This window comes from Rhododendron vialii, chromosome 11a, assembly GCF_030253575.1.
Source record: "Rhododendron vialii isolate Sample 1 chromosome 11a, ASM3025357v1".
Lineage (NCBI taxonomy): Eukaryota > Viridiplantae > Streptophyta > Magnoliopsida > Ericales > Ericaceae > Rhododendron > Rhododendron vialii.
This window is the reverse complement of record NC_080567.1, coordinates 18,577,188-18,601,036: the sequence shown is the minus strand read 5'-3', so window position 1 is coordinate 18,601,036 and position 23,849 is coordinate 18,577,188.

The following is a 23,849-nucleotide window of genomic DNA, read 5'->3' as shown; positions in this document are numbered from 1 at the left end:
ATCTCATTGATGCCTTTTGGCGCCTCTGTCATTATACCATCTCGAGGTAATGACTCCACGTGGCATGTTTCATATGCCTAACATTAACTTCGAACTGACGTTCTATGAAACGGCGTCAGAACGGTTTCTGCTTTCCGTTACTTTTACCTGTAACGGCGTGAGAGGAGACGTTTCGTCTGCGTCTCTTACCCTTAAACCCCTGAAAGGGCTCTCTTTGGGTTTTTACCAAAAACTTACTCGCGCTCCTTCTCTCTCTAGAAACCAGGCGAAAGCATCCCGCTATCCGCCATTGCCGCCACCTGCAAATTCAATTGCATTCCAGGGAATCGTCACATTATTCTTGTAAGATTCTCGTTCTTACTCCATTTCGTCTACTTAGGCTTCCCTCTGAGATCTCACTCTCAGATTCGTGGGTCGTTTTTCTAGGGTTTCAATTACACCCTTTTTCAGTCTTTCTTCTTTCCTGAGTATACCCATGGCTGACGATGGTGAGAATCCTTTGAGACCCAGTAAATTTAGGAAATTATGTGAAACCCCTACTGCCATGGCGGCATTTAGGAGGGAATATAACGTTCCAGAGAACGTTGGTCTCGAACTCGCCCCCCTGGGCGCAGATAGAGACGGAGGTTCCTGGGATCGAATGTGTATCCCCATTGTTGCCATCGTCGAAGGTGGAGTTCGATTTCCCCTCCACCCATTACTTCGCCAGATCCTAAACTGGTATCGTCTCACCCCCATGCAAGTATCAACAAACGTCTTTAGGCTGATAATGGGTGTAATAGCTTTGAATAGGATTCTGGGGACCCAGTTAGGAATTTGGGATATTCAGTGGTGGTACAGTATTGTACTAAACCCTGACTATAATACCTACTATTTCAAAGTTAGGAGGGCAGAAAAGCGTTTCGTGCTCAATCTGCCTGATTCTGCTCGTGACCACGAGATCGACTTCCTCTATGTGACTGGAGCATTCGAGCCTTTAGGGGAAGATGGCCAAGTGCTAGGGCTCCATTGCCCCCACATATGGGGTTATCCACGTATGCTCTTGCTTTTCATCTTTTGTAATTTCTTCATTTTACTGCTTTCTCGTAGCTTTCATTGTGCCTAATTGTGGTTTTACAACTCCAATCTTGCAGCCGAGAACGTTAACAAACGACCAAGACGAGAGCCTAGTTACGTCCGAACAAAGGACATCAACAAAATCCTCAAATATAAAGGCGAACTTGGTACCCGAACAGCTGGTCGGGGTCGAGACACCGATATACTGCTGGGATACGATCCTTCGTACAGAGGGGTCATTGATAGAAGACTTGCCCATCCCAGTACCAGTGCTGCATCCACCTCAACTGCTCCTCAAGAACGTATTTCAAGACTTCAAACTGGGGTTACTGTTGCTAGCCAACCTGGTGAAGTTTCCATTTCAGAAGGCGTGCCACTTCCTCGTTTGAGACTCAGAAGATCTACTCGTGGATCAGTCTCTAATCAACAACAACCCGAGCAGTTAATTGCAAATCGTGATACCAGCCAGTCTTCTTCTTCTGGTTATTCTCGATCCCCTTGTAACCCAGGTACAATGACCCGTCAACCTCTTAATCTGAGCTCTTTACTTACTGTGTCCGCACGAGGACGTGGTGCTACCAACAGGGTAGCATCAACTGGCGCCCCGCCCCCACAATCACGTCGCAACAGGGGGGGATCAGCAAGATCGTCATCTTCTCCTCGGGGAGAGGAGGGTTCCCTTGATGCTGCTAACGCACATCGGGACAAACGGCCTAGGTCTGATGACCCAGCTGGTTCTGTTCCACAGGCTGATACAGAAACCCATCTCCCCGTGTCACCAACTGCTCAAGTACTCCCCCAGACATGGACTCCTCTTTTTACTAGAGGAGACCGTCTTGTTCATGTTGGGGATAGTGCTAGTTCATCTGAGACTGCTCTAGCCTTGGCTCAAGGGTTAATGCTCCCTGTTGATTTGCAAAAGGAGTCCCTGTCGTCACCTGATCGGCTGGTGTCTACTGGGCTCGTTAATGGAATTAAGGTAATGTGACTCAACCTTTTCATATAAGTCTTTATGTATATTTCGTATACCACATATCATATATTGTTACATTTGTCACTTACCACTCGCTGTTTTTGCCAGTTCATTCAAAAAATGGTAACCATAGGGTAAAAGTACCAAGAAGCTGAGGCCGAACAAATCAGATTGCTAAATGACAACACTTGACTCCTTCGGACAGTTGCTCGTCTTGAAAGAGAAAGAGACAAATCCAAGGCGGATTTCAACCAAACCAAAGAAAAACTTGAAGTTGCCGAAGAGAGTCTCAACCAGGCTCTATCAGAGATCGACAATGCCAAGAAAGCTGCATATGAAGAAGGGTACCAGAAGGGTTTCGACACCACAACTGCTAACTATGTTGAACAGATTCCTTCTATCCAAGATCAGATTTGGATTGCTTGCTGGGAAACGTGTTTAACGAAAGTTGGCGTTGCTGAGGACTCTCCTCTCTGGATTGACAATGAACTACCGAGCAGTCGTGCTGCAGCTTCCCAAGAGCAAGAAGTTCCTCTGGAAGATGATGTTGAACAACAAATTGAAGATTTTACTGGAATAGAAGAAGATATTCCCTCTGGATCTCAGACTGTCCAGTCTCCTGTTCGAGATTCAAATCCTGAACCTATCAACTTGGAGGAGAATGTGACTGTAGGGGATGTCACGACTGAAGGACCTGTCAGGGCAAACTCAGATGTCCAAAACCTGGACTAAACCTTTGGTAAGTTTTTGAAAAAAAAACTTTTTTTTTAAAACAGTTTGAGCTGGTCCTGCGTGACCGTAGTTTTTAAACCCTGCGTGGTACCAGTACTTTCGTTTGGTAATGCTCTGGATAATACAGGTATTCGGCCCTTCGTGGCACTACTTTTATATTTTGCTCGGCTTCCATGTTTGATGCAGCTGTTCGTATGCAATTTTCAATCTAAGTATTTCGTACCGTTTATGTATCATTTGTTTGCATAAGTATTTCGTACTTTTAGCAAATCTTTCACGCCTGTTCTGAATTTTAAGTTTCACGTACTTAATGTTTGTTTAAGTTTCTCGTACTTACCAATAAACGTTTACAAGAGTCATGTACTTGCATTCGTTGAGTTTCACGTACTCACACCACAACTTCTAAGTATCACGTACTTAGAACTACTAGTGTATTGGATTCCTAAGTATCACGTACTTATAACACCATATAAGTATCTCGTACTTTGAACGTCCATACAAGTATTTCGTACTTGTATTTGTTAAAAACACACAAGTATTTTCATACTTGCTAAGTATCACGTATTTTAAGAAAATACATACAAGTGTGTTCATACTTGCATTCAAATGTATACCCAGGTTTCACATACTTGGGATTCTATACAAGTGTCTCGTACTTGTATTCGTTAAGTGCCACGTACTTAAAAATGTATAAAAACTTTTAAGTTTCACATACTCAAAAGGTATACCCTGCTCCCCAATACGAATAAGGAGAACCAAACTCGTAGTTCGTATTGAAATACCACAACAGTTATTTGAAAGAAGTGATTTTATTCATAATCTGTAAAACGCAAGAGGGCGTTACTCGTACCCTTTAAAAAATAATCAAAACTAGAACAAAGGAATTATATTCGTAATTCCCACATAATCACGTAGTGTAAATCCAAAACAGGATTTAATACTTCTAAACAAAGAACTTTCGTAAATTATGAACATTCCAAGGCCTTGGAATTGGATCACCATCCAAATCTGCCAATCGATAGGCTCCTATGCCTATAATCTCAGTTACTCTATATGGGCCCTCCCAGTTGGCCCCCAGCTTGCCTTCGTTTGCCACCTTGGTGTTGCCGAGCACTTTTCGTAGCACAAGGTCCCCAACACCAAATTCTCTAGGATGAACATGTTTGTTGTAGCTTTTCATCAGCTGCTCTTGGTAAGAAGCAAGATGTACCAAGGCCTTTTCTCTCTTCTCCTCGGCAAGATCAAGCTCGATTTCAAGGGCCCTGTCATTGCCTCCACTCTCAACCAAAGCTGTCCTGTTGGTCGGCAGACCCACTTTCAGAGGTATGACAGCCTCTGTTCCAAATGCCAACGAATAGGGGGTCTCTCCCGTAGACCTCCTAGGCGTTGTTCGGTGAGCCCACAAAACTAACGGTAACTCATCAGGCCATTTTCCCTTTGCTTTGTCCAACCTCTTCTTTATCCCATCTAGGATAGTTTTATTGGATGCCTCTGCTTGCCCATTACTCTGAGGGTAGGCTGGGGTGGAATAAAAATTTCTTATTCCATATTGGGCACAAAAAGTCTTGAATTTCTTCTGAAATTGGGATCCATTGTCTGTAATCAATGAATAAGGAACCCCAAAACGAGTGATGATGCTTTTCCACACGAACCTTTCTATCATAGGCTCAGTGATTTTGGCCAGTGGTTCTACCTCAATCCACTTTGTAAAATAGTCAGTTGCAACAAGCAGGAATTTTCGATTCCCAGTTGCTTTGTGCAATGGACCCACGATATCCATCCCCCATTGAGCAAAAGGCCAGGGACTTGTTAATGGCACCAGATCTTCGGCGGGTGTTCGAATCATTGGTGAGAACTTTTGACACTTCTCACAAATCTTTACATACACCTTTGCATCTTCTTGCATGTGTGGCCACCAGTAGCCTTGAGTAATTGCTCGGTGGGCAATAGATCTGCCTCCAGCATGGCTCCCACATGTTCCCTCGTAGATTTCATGAAGGAACTTCTGTACCATCTCAGGATGTACGCATAGCAAATAGGGACCCGTAAAGGACTTCCTATACAACTTACCCTCTGGGGACAGCCAAAACCTAGCAGATTTGACTCTTATCTTGTGGGCCTCCTTTTTATCAGAAGGGAGTATCTCGTCTCGTAAGAACTCCATTATTGGGTCCATCCAACTTGGTCCTTGGTTCACGTCCAAGACCAAGTCTACACTCCTCCCAATGCTCGGCTCATTGAGGTATTCTACTGCCACCCTTCTTTTAAACTCTGTTGGTACTGCTGCAGCCAACCAAGCTAAAGAATCTGCATGAGCATTCTGTCCAGAACTTATTTGCTCAATATATACCCTCTCGAAGGTATCAAGCAAGTCTTTTGCTGCCTGCACGTAGGCTGCCATCCTTTCATTCCGAGTCTCGTACTCGCCGGACAGTTGATTCACAACGAGCTGGGAATCACAATACACCCTGACCCGTTCTGCCTTAAGGGTCCTCGCACTTCTTAATCCTGCCAAGAGTGCTTCATATTCAGCCACATTATTCGATGCACTGAATCCAAGCCGAATAGAGAGTTCAATCAAAACTCCTTGAGGAGGAAAGAGGACAACTCCAATTCCAGAACCAGTGTTACATGCTGATCCATCAACGAATAACTTCCATTCTTTGGGATCCTGTTCGGCTACGGATTGATCCTTCAAGGATGATATTTTAGCTGCCTGTTCCTTTCTCGTAGGAGGCAAGGGAGCAACAGTGGGGGAAAACTCTGCCACAAAAGCAGCCAACACCTGGCCTTTAATTGCTGTGCGTGGCCGATACTCGAGATCATACTGACTTAACTCTACGGACCACGTCGAGATCCTTCCCGAGAAATCTGCCTTTCGAAGCAGTGATTTTAATGGATACTCAGTATAAACCACAACCTTATGGCTTTGGAAATAGTGTGGCAATTTCCTGGTTGCTGTCCTAAGTGCCAGGACAAGTTTTTCTAAAGGCAGATATCTCGTCTCTGCATCCAACAATGTCTTGCTAACATAATAAATGGAGATTTGTTCGATCCCCAAATCCCTCAACAAGACTGCACTTACTGCATGCTCGGAAACAGCTAAGTACAGAATTAAAGACTCACCAGGCTGTGGAGTTGACAACAGTGGGGGCTCGGCCAGGTACTTCTTCAGGTCCTGGAAAGCTTGTTCACATTCTGCTCCCCATTCAAATCCCTCCCTTTTTTTCAATAACTGAAAGAAGGGTCTGCATTTGTCGCTTGACCTGCTGATGAATCTGTTAAGTGCTGCTGCCATTCCAGTCAGCCTCTGGACTTCCTTGGTAGTTTTGGGACTCTGTAATCTTTGTAAGGCATCAATCTGATCCGGATTTGCCTCTATCCCTCTCAAAGTTACCAAATGACCTAGGAATTTTCCTGAACCAACTCCAAACGCACACTTCGAGGCGTTGAGTTTCAGTTTATACTTCCTCAGGATTTCGAACACTTTCTTCAGATCAGAAATATGCCCTCCTTTTTCTCGACTCTTTACCACCATATCATCTATGTAAACTTCCAAAGTCTTCCCGATGAGCTTCTTGAACATAATGGTTGCAAGTCTCTGGTATGTAGCCCCAGCATTCCTTAGTCCAAAGGGCATAACACTGTAACAGTATAACCCTCGTGGTGTGATGAACGAAGTCTTCTCTTGATCAGGTTCAAACATTGCAATCTGATGATATCCTCGATATGCATCGAGAAAACTCATTCGCTCATAACCAGAGGTTGCATCAACCAATTGGTCAATCCTAGGCAAAGGAAAACTGTCCTTAGGACATGCTTTGTTCAGGTCTGTGAAGTCCACACAGACACGCCACTTCCCATTCTTCTTCTTTACCACAACAGTGTTGGATAACCATTCTGGGTAATAGACTTCACGTATTGCCTTGGCCTCCAATAAACGATCGACCTCTTCGATCACAGCATTTACATGCTGTACGGCTGCCCTTCGTTTCTTCTGAATGATCGGCTTATGCAGAGGATCAATGTTTAAATGGTGACAGATCACATCTGCATCCACCCCAGGCATTTCCTCAGGTACCCATGCAAAAACATCAATATATTCTTTCAGAAATCGTATCGACTCAGCCTTTTCGTTTGCTGGTAATGATTCCCCAATCAAAAAAATATCTTTCAGGATCAGTCTCGTTGATCTGAATCTTCTCCAGGCCCTCAAGCACTTTTTCAGCCGGGCTTCTTCCAACATCCTCGATGGTTGGTTGGTCTGGTACTTCTAATGTGTGAACATGGTGGACCTTCGGGGCTGTTTTAATGATGGAAATCAAGCATTGCTGTGCCACCTTTTGGTTTCCTTTAAGGACTTCAATCCCATTTGATCCTGGAAACTTCACCATCTGGTGATAAGTCGAGGAGATTGCTCTCATTTTGTGCAACCAAGTCCTCCCTATAATCGCGTTATAGGAAGATGGAACATCGACCACCAAAAAGTCCGTTCTTAACACCCCTGATCCAGCCCGAACAGGTAACGTTACCTTTCCGAGGGGCCAGACTGCTCCTGCACCGAACCCAATTAGAGGTGTTGTAGACTGTTCTAAGTCTGATTGGGCCAGCCCCATCTTTTTGAATGCATCATAGTACAATACCTCTGTACAACTGCCCGAGTCCACTAGAATTCTTTCGATGTCGTATTCCCTAACTCGCAGGGTTACGACCAATTCATCATTGTGGGGTATTTGGACCTCCCCCAAATCATCATCACTGAATGCCATGCTCTCTTTGCATACATCAGTCTCTCGCCCTCTCTTGTTTCCCAACCGCATCACGTGCTGATCATGCTTGATCTGTCTCTGCAACAGCCTCACCTCACTCCTCGTATAAGGTGCAGCCAACCCATGTATCATATGGATCACGCCTTTAGGGTGTTGCTCGTAACCCAGTTCCATGGTCTTAGCTTTCTCTTTTGGGTCCTCCTGGATAAACTCCTTGAGATAGCCCCGAGAGACCAAATCATCAAGGTGCCTTTTGTATACCTCACAATCCTCGGTCATATGGCCCCAATCCTTATGGTAACTGCAGTGCTGATTCGTCGCACGTTTTGCATCTTTGTCTCCGCCTAGACTTGGGGGCCATTTAAAATATGGCTGATTCTTTATTCGATAAAGAATCCTGTATATTGGCTCCTTCCAAACCGTAGTGATAGAGAAGAAGGACTTGGGGTCAGGAGCTTGCTTGTCCTTGTATGGCTCTTTCTTAGCCTGCCCGTACTCCCTTCTATCTTTGTAAGACTTGGGTTCTGGCTTATCCACTTTTTTGGCAGGTGCCTTCGGCTGTTCGGCAACCGCCCTGCCATCCTCACGGAGTATGTCATCCTCCATTCTGGCGTGTTGCTTTATCCGTTCCATTAATTTAGCCAAGGTGGCTACTGGATGTTTATTCAACGAACGGCGTAGCTCTCCCCGAACAGGCAAGCCAGTTTTGAACGTAGCAATTGCATACTCTTCACTGCAACTTTCAATCTCGTTGAAAGTTTCCCAGTACTTCTTTGCATAATCCCTGATCTGCTCGTTCTCCTCCTGCTTCATGGTGGAAAGACTCTCAAAAGTCTTTGGGGCCTTTCTGCTTGTTAAAAACCGAGCAGTGAATTCCTCCGCCAACTGCCTCCATCCTCGTATGGATCGTGGGGCCAACTTATGAAACCAGGATAAAGCCACCATGCCAAGACTGGAGGGGAACATCTTGCACAAGATGGAATCATCCCCCTCATGCATAAACATGGCCTGTTGATAATGTTGTATGTGAGCTACGGGATCCGTATTTGTCTCGTAAAGTACGAATGCACCGTGCTTCACTCTGCTCGGCAACCTTGCTTCTTGTAGCCTCCTTGTAAAGGGGGAGGCTGCAATATTACTCAGGGCCTTGCGTGCTGCTTCTCGTGCAGTCATTGTCCCATCCTCTTGCTCCTTTGACTTGTGGGCCGAAGTCTTGACCCAATCAGCATCAGGTCTCTCGTACTGGTCTCGATGATGCTTTCTCGTGTCCTCTTCCTCGGGGGTAGAACTTCGGTCTCTGCTCTTCCTTTTTCGTGAAGAAGTCCTTCTCTCCGGTGTTCGGCTTCTACTTTTTCTTCCCCTTTTTCGTGGAGAAGCTTCATGACGCCCTATAACAGGACTTCTGCTCCTGCTTCTGCTCCTTCTTCCTCGTGAAGGAGCTTTTCTGTATTGTACCACAGCATACCTACTGCCTCTAGAATTTCTTCGAGACAGTCCAGAATCCTCCGGATGCTCCCTAATCCTTTCCAATTCTCTGATCTCATGCTCTCATTTTTTAATCAGACGAGCATACTCCTCGACTTCTTGCCTCTTCCTATCAAGAACGTCGTCGCTATGGTGCACACTCCTGGAGTGCGCGATCGATTCATCCCTTTGATGGGATTTACTCCTTCTCGTGGATCTCGAGGCCGTCTCTCCATCTCCTCTATTTTTGGAGTTATGATGCACGGTAAGGGGGCCGTCCTTACTCGTGTTCCTCTTGTGCCCACCCTGGGGCTTTCTCGGTGCCCCAGGTGGGGATTTGTCCCTTCCCTCATCTAACACATCTTTTGGTTCATGCGGTGTTGCTGGAGTTACTTCCACCATGGTCGTATTTCAAAAGGAAATTCCTTCGTTTCCCACAGACGGCGCCAATTGTAGGGGGATGAAAACAATTGGTACTTCGAATCAACTGGATTGCTACGGCTTATTCGTGCCTCTTCACCGGAACCCTAACTCGTCGTCTGAACCCTAATCTGCAAAATAGACAGGGGGTGAGTGCACCTCTGCCTCTCGTGGCAAAGGCCCTCCGATGCCTTTGTTAGTATCACGTACTAGCAATTAAACCCTAATTATCAGTAGGAAAGCAATAATAATGCAACGTATTGCGTACCTTTTACCTTTAGGTTTACCTCATATTTATAGATTTATGGATGCTTGCTGTCCAAGCATCCTTGTTGCCATAGGATTCCTAACTCGTATAGGAAACCCAGGATATCAAGGAGTCTCGTTTCCTTTATCAGTTTATGGAAAAGAGTCCTTTTAGGATTCTTTTCCATTAAGAGCCGAACATCCCATACTCGTTGGGTATCTTTATCAGATCCTATATTCTTGGGATCTTTATCCCTTTATGAGACATGACTACTCTGGAACCTTCTAGAGTATTCCCTCTGCTCCTACTTCTGATTGGAGCTCCTTCTTTGTTCGACTGTCTCATGGCCGAACAGACTACCTGAACCAGGGACTTCACATGTAACTTGGTCCAAACGTAATCAAAATGTCTCCTATCTGCCGAACAGATAGTTTACACCAGTGACTTGTCATGTCATTGGCCTTTATTCAGCCGAACAGATTACATGGACCAAGGACTTCACATGTCATTGTTCCATATCGCTGTTCTTTATACTGCCCGGCGATAAGTCCAGTCGTATTTACTACGGGTTTCCAAACATCACGTGTTCGGTAACTAAATGTGTCTGCTTGGGAATACCTCCCTACAGAAACGAAAGGTCGGTTGACCAAGCGGCTTGGTGAACATATCAGCAAGTTGACAAGTTGAGGAAACATGAGCGGTCACATTATCACCTGATTGGATCCGTTCTCGAATAACATGGTAGTCAATTTCTATGTGCTTCGTTTGCTCATGGTAAACTGGGTTGGCTGCAATGTGAAGTGTTGCTTGGCTATCACAGAGCAACTTGACTCATTGTGAGTGCTCAATCTGTAAGTCATGCAGCAAGTACTTGAGCCAAGTAAGCTCACATGTAATGGAGGCCATGGCTTGATATTCAGATTCAGCTGAGGACCTTGACACTGTCGTTTGTTTCTTAGTTCTCCATGAGATAAGAGCTCCTCCGAGAAATACACAATAACCAGTCACAGATCGTCTCGTGATGGAGCATCGAGCCCAATCTGCGTAACAAAAACCAGTCAATAGTAAATTTCCATTGGCTTGAAAATATAAACCTTGTTCGGGTGCTCCTTTTAGATACTGCAAAAGGTGATGGACAACATCTAGATGAGGTTTTCTCGGTTCCTGCATAAATTAACTTAGGATGTGAATCGAATATGTGATTTCTGGCCGTGTGATTGTGAGGTAAATGAGTCGTCCAACCAGTCTTCTATAGGTGGATGGATTCTTCAATAAGTCTCCTTCTGTGGTCAAAAGTTTAATATTTTCTTCCATATGTGTTGGTGATGGTTTGGCACCAAGCAATCCTGCTTCATCCAAGATATCAAGAGCGTATTTTTGTTGAGATACTAAAATCCCATCAGTAGAACGAGCAACTTCAACACCCAAGAAGTATCGCAACTAGCCAAGGTCATTGATGCGAAATTTGGTGCGTAGAGAATTTTTAAAGGCTACAATGGCATTGTTGTCATTGCCGGTAATAATCATGTCGTCTACATAAATGAGCACGACTATGAAAGAATTGCCAGAAACCTTAGTAAACAAGGAATAATCAGCTCTTGATTGATGAAAACCATATTCTTGAATGGTAGTAGAAAACTCGTAAAACCAATTGCGAGAGGCTTGTTTAAGTCCGTAGAGTGACTTGTTGAGTCGACATACCATAGATTTCTCCTCCTGTCAACGAAAACCAGGAGGTAGCTGCATATACACCTCCTCAAGTCAATCACCATGAAGAAATGCATTTTGAACATCCATTTGGTGAAAAGACCATTTGCAAACAACGGCCATGGCAAGTAAGCAACGGACCGTAGTCAATTTTGCAATAAGAGCAAATGTCTCTGTATAATCAATCCATTCGCATTGAGTGAAACCTTTTGCCACCAACCGGGCTTTGTACCGTTCAACTGTGCCATTTGAGTTGTATTTAATCTTGTATACCCATTTGCATCTGATAGGACGATGCCCAGTGGAGAGAGACGTAAGTGTCCAAGTCTGATTTTGTTCAAGTGCACTCAGTTCTGCAGCCATGGCCTTTTGCCAATTAGGATCCAAAACAGTCTGTTCATATGTTACAGGCTCTATAAGAGTAGTGATATTACATATGAAACTTCGATAATTAGGTGAAAGTTATGCATAAAAAAGATACCGAGGTAATGGATGACGTGTACCTGACGGAGAAGATGACTGACTGAGAGCAACCGTGGCCATGTTGTAGAGGTGGAAGTCGCGTAGCATAATATTTGGTTGTTTGACACGTTCACCACGACGAAGATAAGGAATAGGAGAAGGTGGTTGAACAGTGTGATGGTCGAGAGTTGTAGGTTCAGTTGGGTCAGTGGTAGGTTCAGTTGTGTTGTTGTGTGGGTTGGTTGTATCGTAGTGGATGGGCTCAACTGAGTTTGGGCCGATTGGAGTGGGGAGAGGCTATATGTCTAAGTCGTGGAGTAAAGGAAGAACAACCTCATCTTGATGGAGCTCTCGAGGATGAATATGAAAAGGAAAGATTTGCTCATAAAAGACCACATCACGGGTGGAAAAGAATTTATGTGTACTGAGATCATAAACCCAATAACCCTTTTAACCAAGAGGGTAACCAACAAAAATGCAACGATGAGCTCGTTGATCGAATTTATGCGTGGGTTTGAGATTAGTGGCATAGTAAAGGCAGCCAAAAGTACGGAGATGAGTGTGTGGGTTGCATTTTATGGAGTTTTTGGTATTGTGATTGATAGGAAAGAAATGGTGTAGGTAGATGGTTGATCAAATAGCAAGCTGTTAGGACACTTTCTCTCCAAAATGTCAATGGTAAGTTTGCTTGAAACTTGAAAGCGGAGAGCTCTGCCGTCATTCAAAAGATGACGATGTTTCCTCTCAACTACCCCATTTTGTTGGGGGGTGGAGGTACATGAATGATGAAAAACAATTCCCTTAGTGTCGAGGAAATTTTTCATTGATAAAAATTCAGATTCATTATCGGATTGAAGAGTTTTGATATGGCAATTGAATTGTGTTTCCACCCAAGAAATAAAATATTACAATATCCCTTGTGTTTCTAATTTAAAACTCATGAGATGTATCCAAGTATATCAAGTAAAATCATCAACAATTGTTAAGAAATAGCGAGCTCCAGAATGAGATTTTATTCGATGTGGTCCCCAAATATCAGAATGTATCAAATCAAAAGGTGCTTGCGAAGAAATAGAACTAGATGGAAAAGCTAAACGAGTTTGTTTGGCTAGAGGACAGATCTCATAGACATATTTGGAATCAAAATAAATCTCTGAATCTAATTTGGTAAGAACTTGGGGAGGATCGGAGGATGGATGTCCGAGACTTTAATGCCATAGGTTGGAGTGTTTGCGGATGCTGTAGGTCAAGATTGGGTTTTGGTCTTGCGCTAGGTAGTAGAGGCCATTATATTGCTTGCCCAAGTCAATCATCTTCCTCGTAGTAGAGTCCTGCACAACACAAAAATCGGGAAAGAATATCACTATACACTTTAATGCTCGTGTTAACTTGCTGACTGATAGTAAGTTAACTTGAAATTGTGGAGCACTTCGTCAAGTTTAATATGTGGTGTAACACCCTTTATTTATGAGTTGTTTTTATGTCATACTTTAGTAACTTAAAGGGCTAAAGTGTATTTTTTTTAAGAGTCGAGTATGTGTGTCGTGTGTGGTTGTGATGTATGTGTGTTTCATTTAAAAAAAAAAGAAAAAAAAAGAAGCCCAATAGGGAAGGTTTTGTTTCAAAATTGAGAGAGAGAGAGACGGTGGAAATAAGAAGAAGAAGAGTGCCAGGGGAAGATTGAAACCTCAATTTCAGTAGGTAATTTTTAGTTTCTTTTGCTTATTTTCGAGTATACATAGCAGATTTTGGGACAAGTTACAAGGGTTCTGTTTTTTTGTTGATTTTTCGTTCTTAGATTGCAAATTAGATTTTGATTCCTTCTTGATATTTAAAGAAACTCTCATCTTGTTCTATAGCCGTTGGAATCGTTGAAAACCGTCAAGAACTCGACTTACTATGGAATTTTGAAATATGCTCTGCATAATGATAATTTGTCCTGTTTTTGACAAATTTTTCTCATCGACACGCCGATCATGTTATTTTCTGGTATTTTTACTGTAGATGTCTCTATGTGTGTAGCTTATGCTATATAAATTTCAAAATTTTCTAAGAAGTGTGAAAAAAGATAAAAATCATAAATCGAGCTGTTGTCAGATTCGTGTATGTGCTGACAGCACCGATGAGAAAATGGACATATCTCCTAGCTCGGGTATCGGTTTTACGCACCGTTTCTTGATTCTGAAACTAGACTTACATACCTTTCTGAATATGTAAGCTTTGTGCCTTAGTTCCTTTTAGGAAAAAGCAGTTTTTGTTCCGAAGTTGATAGTTTGGTAATTCTGAAAATCTGGGCAGCTTTTGGAGCTATGTTTTTCATCAATTTTATCATAGTTGAGTGTGTTACTGACTATGGGTTCTCAAGGTAAACATTGATCAATTGGTGATGTTTTGGTATTGGAATCATTGAAAAATATCGAGTAGGTGATTTTTAATGAGATTTTGAATACAGACTGTTCTGCTAAAAACTATAAGTTCTGCTTTAGATGTAAACTACATTTGAGCATATTTTGGTCATTCAGACTCCGTTTAGGGCAAATTTTATATCGAAATTGATGTTATGAGAATGTACTTTTAATGGTTGTAGTCTCGGAATCTAACTCTGAATCTATAGAATACTATAGTCAGAATTCGATCAATGGTTCTACTAGATAGTGTGTGCTTCTTGAGATTTTCGGCTTTGGGGTGCGAATTGGTGAATTTACTTATGTTCGGCATTTGTTATATAGTTGAGTTGATGTAGGATACTGTTAATGTATTTGTCAAGCCTTTCAAGTATTTGTATACTAAAATATTTGGCTTGTGGATAGGTGACGAGTCGGTGAATCAAGGAGCACTAAAACCATAGTTGTTCTTTCTTTTGGAGTACGAGGTGAATGTTTGATTCATAGATGTTGTTCTATATTGAATTGAACTTAAATGTTGGCTTAGTGTCCGGTGATTGGCTTTATGCCAAAAGGCTTTTATGCCTTAAGTTATTAGCTATGTGCCCGGTGATTGGCTTTATGCTTTAAATTATTGGTTGTGTGCCCAGTGTTGCTTTTAATTTTCTCGATAAACTGTTGACAAGTTGAGATTATCTTTTAGATGTACCTTTAATATGGAATTGCATCTATATCTCATACACACTCCCGGATTCCATTCTAGAATCCAGATTTGCAGGCATTGTAGATATTCACTGTTGATCGTCGTGTGGTTGTACCCTCGCTTAGGGTAGCATTGTCAGGAAGGCTGGAAGAGTATTGGCGAAATTTTGTAGATAGAGATGTAGTTGCAGCCTATGTTAATATATAGTTCTTTGTATAGTTTAATGTTTTCTTGAAACTTCCGCTGTGATTGTAAAAACGATATGTTTTGCGTTATCAATAAAGTGTCTGTTGATTAACTTAATTGCTAGAACTTAAATTGTAGGAATGGGTTGGTGGTTGATGTTGCACCCTCACGTCGGTTTGGACTCATTGAATGCTAGCCCGGGGTGGGGTGTGGCATGTGGTGTAACATGTAATGAACCAATTGACTTGATAGGCGTCTGACCATCATTTGGCAATTGAATATTAGCCGACTTAGGCATAAACTTTAGGTCTATTAATTTAATTGAAGAAGTCACATGATCCGTGGCTCCGCTATCAATAATCCATTATAAACTCAAGTGTGAGGCAAGGGGTGTTACTTCAAATGATGTTGTAATAATACCCGTGGCATTTGCAAAATGTGGCAAGTTACCGTCATTGTTTCCGAAGCAAGGCCATGACTTGGTTGTATTCTTCTATTGTAAGGCTTGGTCCATCATTGGAAGATGGAGGTTTTGCTCCGGTTTCCATTACTTTGACTGATTTTGCATGATTTGCATTTGAACGACACTAATTTGGAGGCTTTATGTTCTTTCCATGAAGCTTGTGTCACACCAGGAAACCATGTAGATAATAGCATCATTCGATGCTGTGGTAATCTTGATCACAATACAAACAATGCAACGCATTCTTTTGCTTTTGAATTTGATGAGCTTGAATCGTCTTGTTGTTCTAATCTGCAAAGGAATATGTCGGAGCCTGTGACTTATGATCTGCAAGCATCGCATGGTGGTTCATGTTGTCACGATTGAGAGAGACTTCAATCTGCTTCTCTTATTGGAGAACGAGTGAATAGACTATCGGGTAGAGACTGCATCAACAGAATTTGACCACGAACGGGGACCATAATTTTCATTCAATCCCATGAGAAATTGCATGACTTTCTCATTTTCATCCCTTTTGTTGAGGTTCTCCAATCCACCGCATGTGCAAATCACCATCTGATGATAGGATGAAAGTTCATCCCATAAAGCTTTCAGTTTGGTGTAATAGACAGAGATGGACTGTTGCCCTTGTCTGTGTTCCCCGATTTTTTGCTTGATCTAATAAATTCTCAAGTCGTTTCCTTGAGAGAAACGCTCTTGTAGGTCTGCCCAGACCTCTACTGATGTTTCAGCGTAAATCACGCTGGTTGCTATGTCAGGGTGAATAGAGTTCAAGAGCCATGACAAGACCATGTTGTTACAGTGCTGCCTCAAAGGACAAATCGCATCTGTTGAGGAAGGTGGCTTGATTGGACTAGTGACAAAGCCAATCTTGTTCTTAGCACTTAGGGCGATTCGTATAGCACGGCTCCATGTGCTGTAGTTGTCTCCTTCAAGTAATTTGGAGATGAGTATCATACCGGGATGATCTGAGTGGTGTAGGGAGTAGGGATTTGAGACATCAAGCGTGGCCTCATGCCGTGAAGTTTTAGACTCACTCTTGTTCTTCTCTGACATGGCTTAAGTTTTGCGGAAGCATTGTAGAGTTTTAGAATCACCAGCTTTGGTGCTCTGACACCATGAAAATAAATAAAATATTGGAGAAGTTTTCTTCTATTGATTATCAGTCTGTTATACAAATGAGAAAGAAGACATTTGTACTAACTATAGCTAACCTATTCTTGGTAAGCTATTTACAGAGAATCAATTGCAATCACTAATTGAATCAATCACAATTCCTAATTTCATGATCCCATAATCAATCAGATCTTCACTCCTTTCGGTTAACAGACCATGTCAGATGGCATTCCTCCGGCTCTCAATTGGACAACTTGGAGGTTCAAATGCCACTCTGTTATAGTACCCAAGACCGGTACCAGCAATAAAACATTGGCCAGAAAAAATATTCCAGCTATACAAATTTAGAATAAAGATATGTGGTCGGACTCCTTTATTCTATACCACGGCCAATACATGTGTAGCTAATCCGAACTAGCTTTGCTAGTTAATTCTAGAGTAGGGCCTCAGTTTGCCCTCTCCACCAGCAGGGATTACCACCTCACAATCATTTGCCACATGAAAACCTGTCATGTGCGTCTTTGCTCCACCAGCAAAAGAAAAAGACATATATACGTATTTTCCCGTGCACCTCGTTTCCAGCTACCAACCAAGTTTTTAGGAGTCATTGTGCTCCCAGCTAGATGATATTAACTGCCACACTTTTTCCCATTCATAAGGACCAATCCACCACGTGTGACAATCATGGCTCCACCAGCTGTAAAAACTTCATAGCCTAAGCAGTCCAACTGACTGAGAGAAATAAGATTCCTACGCATTTTTTGGACATAAGCCACACCACTGAAAATGCGAATTGCTTCATCGAACATTTTAATATTTACGGTTCCAACACCCATAATTTTACAAGGAGACTCGTCGCCCAAAGACAACACTCCTTTCTTCAAAATTATCAAAATATTCTTTCTTGGAACATACATGCATAGTTCATCCGGAATCTAATATCCACTCTTTACTAGAAAAAAGTGTTAATACCTTCGGAGACTATGAGGGAATCTCCAAAATCATCGGCAACTACAAAAGATAAATTACCAGCCCCGTCATCAACCCTCTTATTCCGAAGATCGACAATCTTTCTTCACGTGGTCGAACTCTTTGCAACCATAGCACTGAACGCCTTTTCCTCTGACATTAGATTTTGACCTGCTACTTTAAGATCTACCATCAGACCTTCCTTGATTGTCACCTTGAACTGCAAGTGCAAAGGTTTCTCCAAACTCAATATTTGACTTTTTCTGAGTACAATAAGAAACTAATGTTGCCTGCACCTGTTCCAGACTCACTATATCTTTTCTGTACAAAAGAGTCATCACCAAAGTATCATACGAATCAGGAAGAGATGTAAGAAGTAAAAGAGCTTTATCTTCTTCATCAATTTTGACATCAACTTTTCACAGTTGATCCAAATAGCCAATGAAAATATTCATGTGCTCCATGATGTTCCCGCCTTCCTCCATCTTTAGCCGATAGAGTTGCCGCTTGAGATGCAATTTATTGGTCAAACTCTTTGCAAGGTAGAGTTTTTCCAATTTCTTCCACAAAGCAGAAACGGGCTCCGCATCCATCACATTATTGATGATGTTATCAGCAATACATAGTCGAATCGTGCTTACACACCACAACTTCAATTCCTCCCATTCATCATCTTTCATCGCCTCCGGCATAACATCCTTTCCTTTCAACGCTTTTGACAAGCCATGTTGAATAAGGATATCCTTTACCCATAATATTGCCAAAGAGTAAAGTTGTCATTTTCATTGAACTTCTCAATTGAGATCTGAGAGTTGATAGCTGCCTTCATAGGGAATTATAGTGACCCTCGAATCTCACACAAAAAAAACACCCGAAGAAATCGAGTTGGGCTCTTATACCAATTTGTTGGGATTTTAGAGGAAGCAAACCAAAGTCAAGATTCAAAAATGAATAACTCACACCGACAATGAATAAATGACAATGAAAAAGAACTCCAATGAGGGACACACAAGAGTTTACATGGTTCAGCCAAAAATGACCTACATCCACGGGAGAGATATTTACTCTTCCGTACATGATAGTAAATAGTATAAGAATTGAGTTAAATCTCATAACCCAAACAGAAAGTCTACACACACATACAATTTGTGCACAGATTGTGCACAGATTTTATTGTGGGGCCCACCACGGGTCCCACACTAATCATCCGAACCGTTCATTAAATGTAAAATATTTTTTCAAGGGTCCCCGTAAAAAATAATCTCAATCCGATACCTATAGATACTCGATCCAATCGTATAACTTTTCATTATCCGAAAATCTGAATGAAAAGTTAGATGGTTGGATGAAGCACATATAGGTATTGGATTGAGCTTATTTTTTACGGGGACCCTTGAAAAAATGTTTTACATTTAATGAATGGCTTGGATGATTTGTGTGGGACCCGTGGTGGGCCCCACAACAAAATCTGTGCACAATCTGTGCACAGAAATCTGTGTGGATAGCACAGCTCTAACCCAAAATCCCTGAACACCCACACTCAACACCCAAAGAATAACTCACAATAGGATAAAATCCACCCTATTAACACTCACCTGAATACTTACGTATTCTCCTTCATCTTAGTTGGTGCTTGGGCAAGGTTTGCCCTTAGATCTGTACACAAAAGGTCGTCTTATCGATCATCTCAGGTCGATGATGCGGCCCCGTGACCTTAAGGTTGCTCCGTCAGACGTCTTCCTGCATCCAAATGCAGAAGTGTTTACTGAGTATACTATTATTAGGGGCTGGGTTAGCCAGCGGCTAAAGTACGTCCATTGGTACGCTAAAGTGGCATTTTTTTCCTTCTCTTCTGATATGCTTAGCCACTCCCTCCAGCTCTTTATAGATGCAAGCCAGCATCAATTGGATACAAACTTCCAAATACAATAAATGATCCAAATCCTAATAAGATAGACAAGTCATTATCATATCTAATACATTGAAATGTAAAATATAATCCAGAGCTTTCCAAGGGCAGGAGATCCTCTACACATTTAAACACCAACTTTGACTTTTTCCAAAATTAAGTCAAAATGCAACATAACCGCGAGGGAGGGCATGGTAGAGAGAGAGAGACCGCCGAAGTTGCGTTCACCTGGAAAGGGAGTCGCCAGAGTAGGGAGGGGAGCTGCCAGTGTAGTGAGGAGAGAGGGAACGTGACATGGAAGGGGGGAAATTTATTGAGTACAACATCCTTTTAAGTTTTAATCTCAGCAATTGAAATCAATGACTGAGATAGAGTAGCAAAATTGGTGTCTACGGATCCGGCCCCCCTAAACAAAATTGGATCAAACATGCCATTTCAATGTCCATGTTAGGAACTAGAATGCTTTTTTTTTTTGTTTTTATAATGCTTTTTCATTTTCCTTTTCAATAGACTGAAAACGCTAATAGTACTATCGTGTAGTGAAGTGAAGGAAAAAAAAAAGAGACTTTCCTCTCATTACCAAAAAAAAAGGACTTCCCCTTTATCACTAGGGCTAAGCTTTAAGCCTAAATGCCATTTCCCTGAACAGTTTTCCCATCACTACCTGCAAGGAGCATTGCGAGACCTCTCACATCTCCTGTAGTTTTTTTTTAATTATTTCTCTTGACAAAATATAGTATGTCTCTTCAAAGCTTTGTCGTCGTGTGTATACAATTTTGGTGGCGTGATCATTGTTACTGCTCCTACTTTTTGTAATCTCTTGGGAAAATTTCACGTAGGTACATGATTTTTCACACAAATTATACATAAATATTTAACCTTTCTTAAATTTTATATAAATACCTGAGCTTTCTAAAAATTCATCAATTTAACACCTGGTTTTTCTTAAATTTCATATTATCACCTGAGCTTTCTAAAAACTTATCAATTTAACACCTGTCATCACTCATTCGTCTAAAACCAAACGGAAAAAAATTTAACACCTGTCATCACTCATTCGTCTAAAACCAAACGGAAAAAAAGTTAAGTACTTCAATTTTTATTTGTTTGAACCTGTGCGAAGATTTTATTTTTTTGATCATTTTATCCTAAAGAATCATAATTAATTTTTGACTCTAAAATTCTCGTTAGTCGGCCCTAAGAAAGTCCTCGTTAGTCGGTTCTAAGAAAGTTGTAGAATCAAATATCTCTTAAGGCTAACTAATGAGAGCCTTAATGTAACAACCCGAATTTTCGACCAATATTTTTTTTTGAGTAAAATTAATATTTTATTATAATTCTTTTACTTAATTATCATTTAAACCCTTGTACTAAAATTTCAGTGAAAATATGCATATGTGTGCTGTGAATGTACAAAAAAGGAGAAGAAGAAGATTTAACTTTTGATACCCATTAGTGGCACCATGTACTACCCTTAGCCTTTAGCTCAACAAAAAAACTAGAGAATCCCATAGATACATGAAGATGGAGGGTACTCGAGATCCCATGAATTGTAGGAGATTTCATGTGAGTGTGTGTTTGCTGAGATTGAGGGAGAGGAGAGATTTGCCTTGCCACCCACACTTATCTCTTCCACCCTACACCTACACCTACACTTATGTGATCTTTGCAAATATTGGGAAATAATTGGGAGATATATTGAAAGAGAGAGAGTGTGTGCCGAGAGGAGGGAGAGAGAGAGAGAGGGGGTTGGGTTTTCTATGCAAAATCTCATCACATGCTCAATGCTATCCTATATTATAGACCTAGACCTACACCAAACCAGGGATGTTACCTACACCAAACCAGGGACAACATCCCTCAAAATGAGGAAGAGAAATGTGCCGAGAGAAAGAAAAGATTGGATTTGGTTTGTTCTCTTGCATCATACAACCCTATAATATGTAGCCCTGTAAGCCTAGAAGTGGAGAGCAAGAAAAATAGAGAGAGGTGTAATTATAGCATCACATGCTATATTTTTCCCCTTTGCTTTGGGCTCACGCATGTAGTGAAGAGAGAGAGATTGAATCGGCTGGAGAGAGAGGAGGGGAGAGCTCCCTTGCCTATAAATACCAACACCACCAACCATTTCATCACACCTCATCTTCATCCCATTGTTCTTGTTCTTGAGAGAAAGAAACAGAGAGAGTAAATTCGGCTGTAAAAAAAAAAAAAAATGAAAAACAATTAAAGTTCAAGCCCACCCCATATCGTCACCTTTCCGCCACCACTCAAAACCACCATTCGATCTTTCAATTCCAAAATTATAAAAGTTGTTCGGGTTTGTAGTAAAAAGAAAACTATTTTTCTTTTTATCAAATTCCAACTGAGGCGACGTCACTTTCTTCATTTTTCGACCCGACGAATCCGTAACCCGCTACCACCAAGAAGAACGGTAGAAACCTCTTACCCACTCACTTAAGTATAATGTGAATGTGCTATCCGATAAAATATTGAAATTAGAATTTTTATGATATTGCATGTTGATTTTGGAAATTTAAAGTATGCAGATATACGTTCCTAGGAGCTTTGAATTTAATACTAGGTTGTCTAAAGAATGAATTCTGGAAGTTCTGTTATTCATATTTAGACTTAGAAAATTAAGCATGACTAGGATTTAACTATGGGAATGAAGTCACTGATATGGCACGATAAATCTTACAATGAAGGGATTAAGTATGGCTATCAATGAAAAGTTAGTAACGTTGTTCTAGATTATATGCTGTCATGGTTTTTGATTGAAAAGTTCAAAAGCATGAGAATATGATTTACTTAATATCGCATGACTTTATCAAGCTTTGAAAGAATAATGAGAACGCGAGAAAATGATGCATGTTTATGAGACATGAGAAATGAGAAAACGGAATGTGAAAAGATTGATAATTGAGTGAGCATGAGAGCTCGATGGGATCAGTAAAGCTGGTCAGCGGAATCATGGCTCGGGTGTGTGTGTGTGTGAGCATGAGAGACCGATGGAATCTGAAATGGTTAGCGGAATCATAGCTCGTGTGTGTGTGTGAGCATGAGAGCCCGATGGAATCTAAAATGGTTAGCGGAATCATGGCTCGGGTGTGTGTGACCTAGGAGCCCGATGGAATCTGAAATGATGGTTAGCGGAACTAGTGTCGTGTGAAAATGGTGAAAGAGCCAATGAAATGAATAAGACTGAGAGCCGATGGAATCTGAAAGATACGGTTAGCGGAATTAGTGCTTTTGGGTGGAACAAATTAGCCTGGGAGCCCGATCGAATCTGAAAGACGGTTAGCGGAACCAGTGCTCGAGAAAATAAAATGGAAAATGAAATCGATACTGATAAAATGGTGACACGAATTACGATACACTGCGTTGACTCTGAAAACATATTGACACTCTTATTGAATTGTTATTTATATGTTGGACTATTAAATTTCTGAGTTTTACTTTGCAAAGTTATTTATATTATTTTTGCTAAAGTATGGGACATAGAGGTAGGAGTTAGCTATTGAGCTTAATTGCTCACGGTGCTACTTTTTGTGGCTCTGGCATCTTATGCCAGAGTTTAGAGATGTACAGGTGTAGTACTATCCGTCCGAAGAGTACGGTGCTGATCAAAGACTTGCTGAGAAGGAAGAAGGTTACGAAAAGTAGATTTCCTTAGAGCCCACCTCCATCTGTTAAATAGATGAAATTTGAATTTGTGGATTTATGGAGTTTGTAATGACTTTATATTCATTTCTATTTAATAAATGTTAGAATTTTTTTTTAATCTAACGTTTCCAAAAATCGGGGTGTTACACTTAAAGGCAAAAATTAATTATGATTCTTTAAGATAAAATGATTAGAGAAATAAGATCTTCGTACCGATTTAAACAGATTAAAAATTAGAGCACTTAATTTTTTAATCATATTTTTTAATATATAAACGATCTATACATGGTTGAAAAATTAATTTATTCAATTTTCAATTCGTTTGAACCGATGTGCAGATTTTATTTCTCTAATCATTTTATTTTAAAGGGTAATAATTAATTTTTAACTCTAAGACTCTCGTTAGTTAGCCCTAAGAGATATTTGATTTTACAATTTTCTTAGGACTAACTAACGAGAGCTTTAGAGTCAAAAATTAATTATGATTCTTTAGGATAAAATGATTAGAAAAATAAGATCTTAACACTGGTTCAAACAAATAAAAATTGGAGCACTTAACTTTTTTTCCGTTTGGTTTTAGACGGAAGAGTGATAGCAGGTGTTGAATTGATGAATTTTTAGAA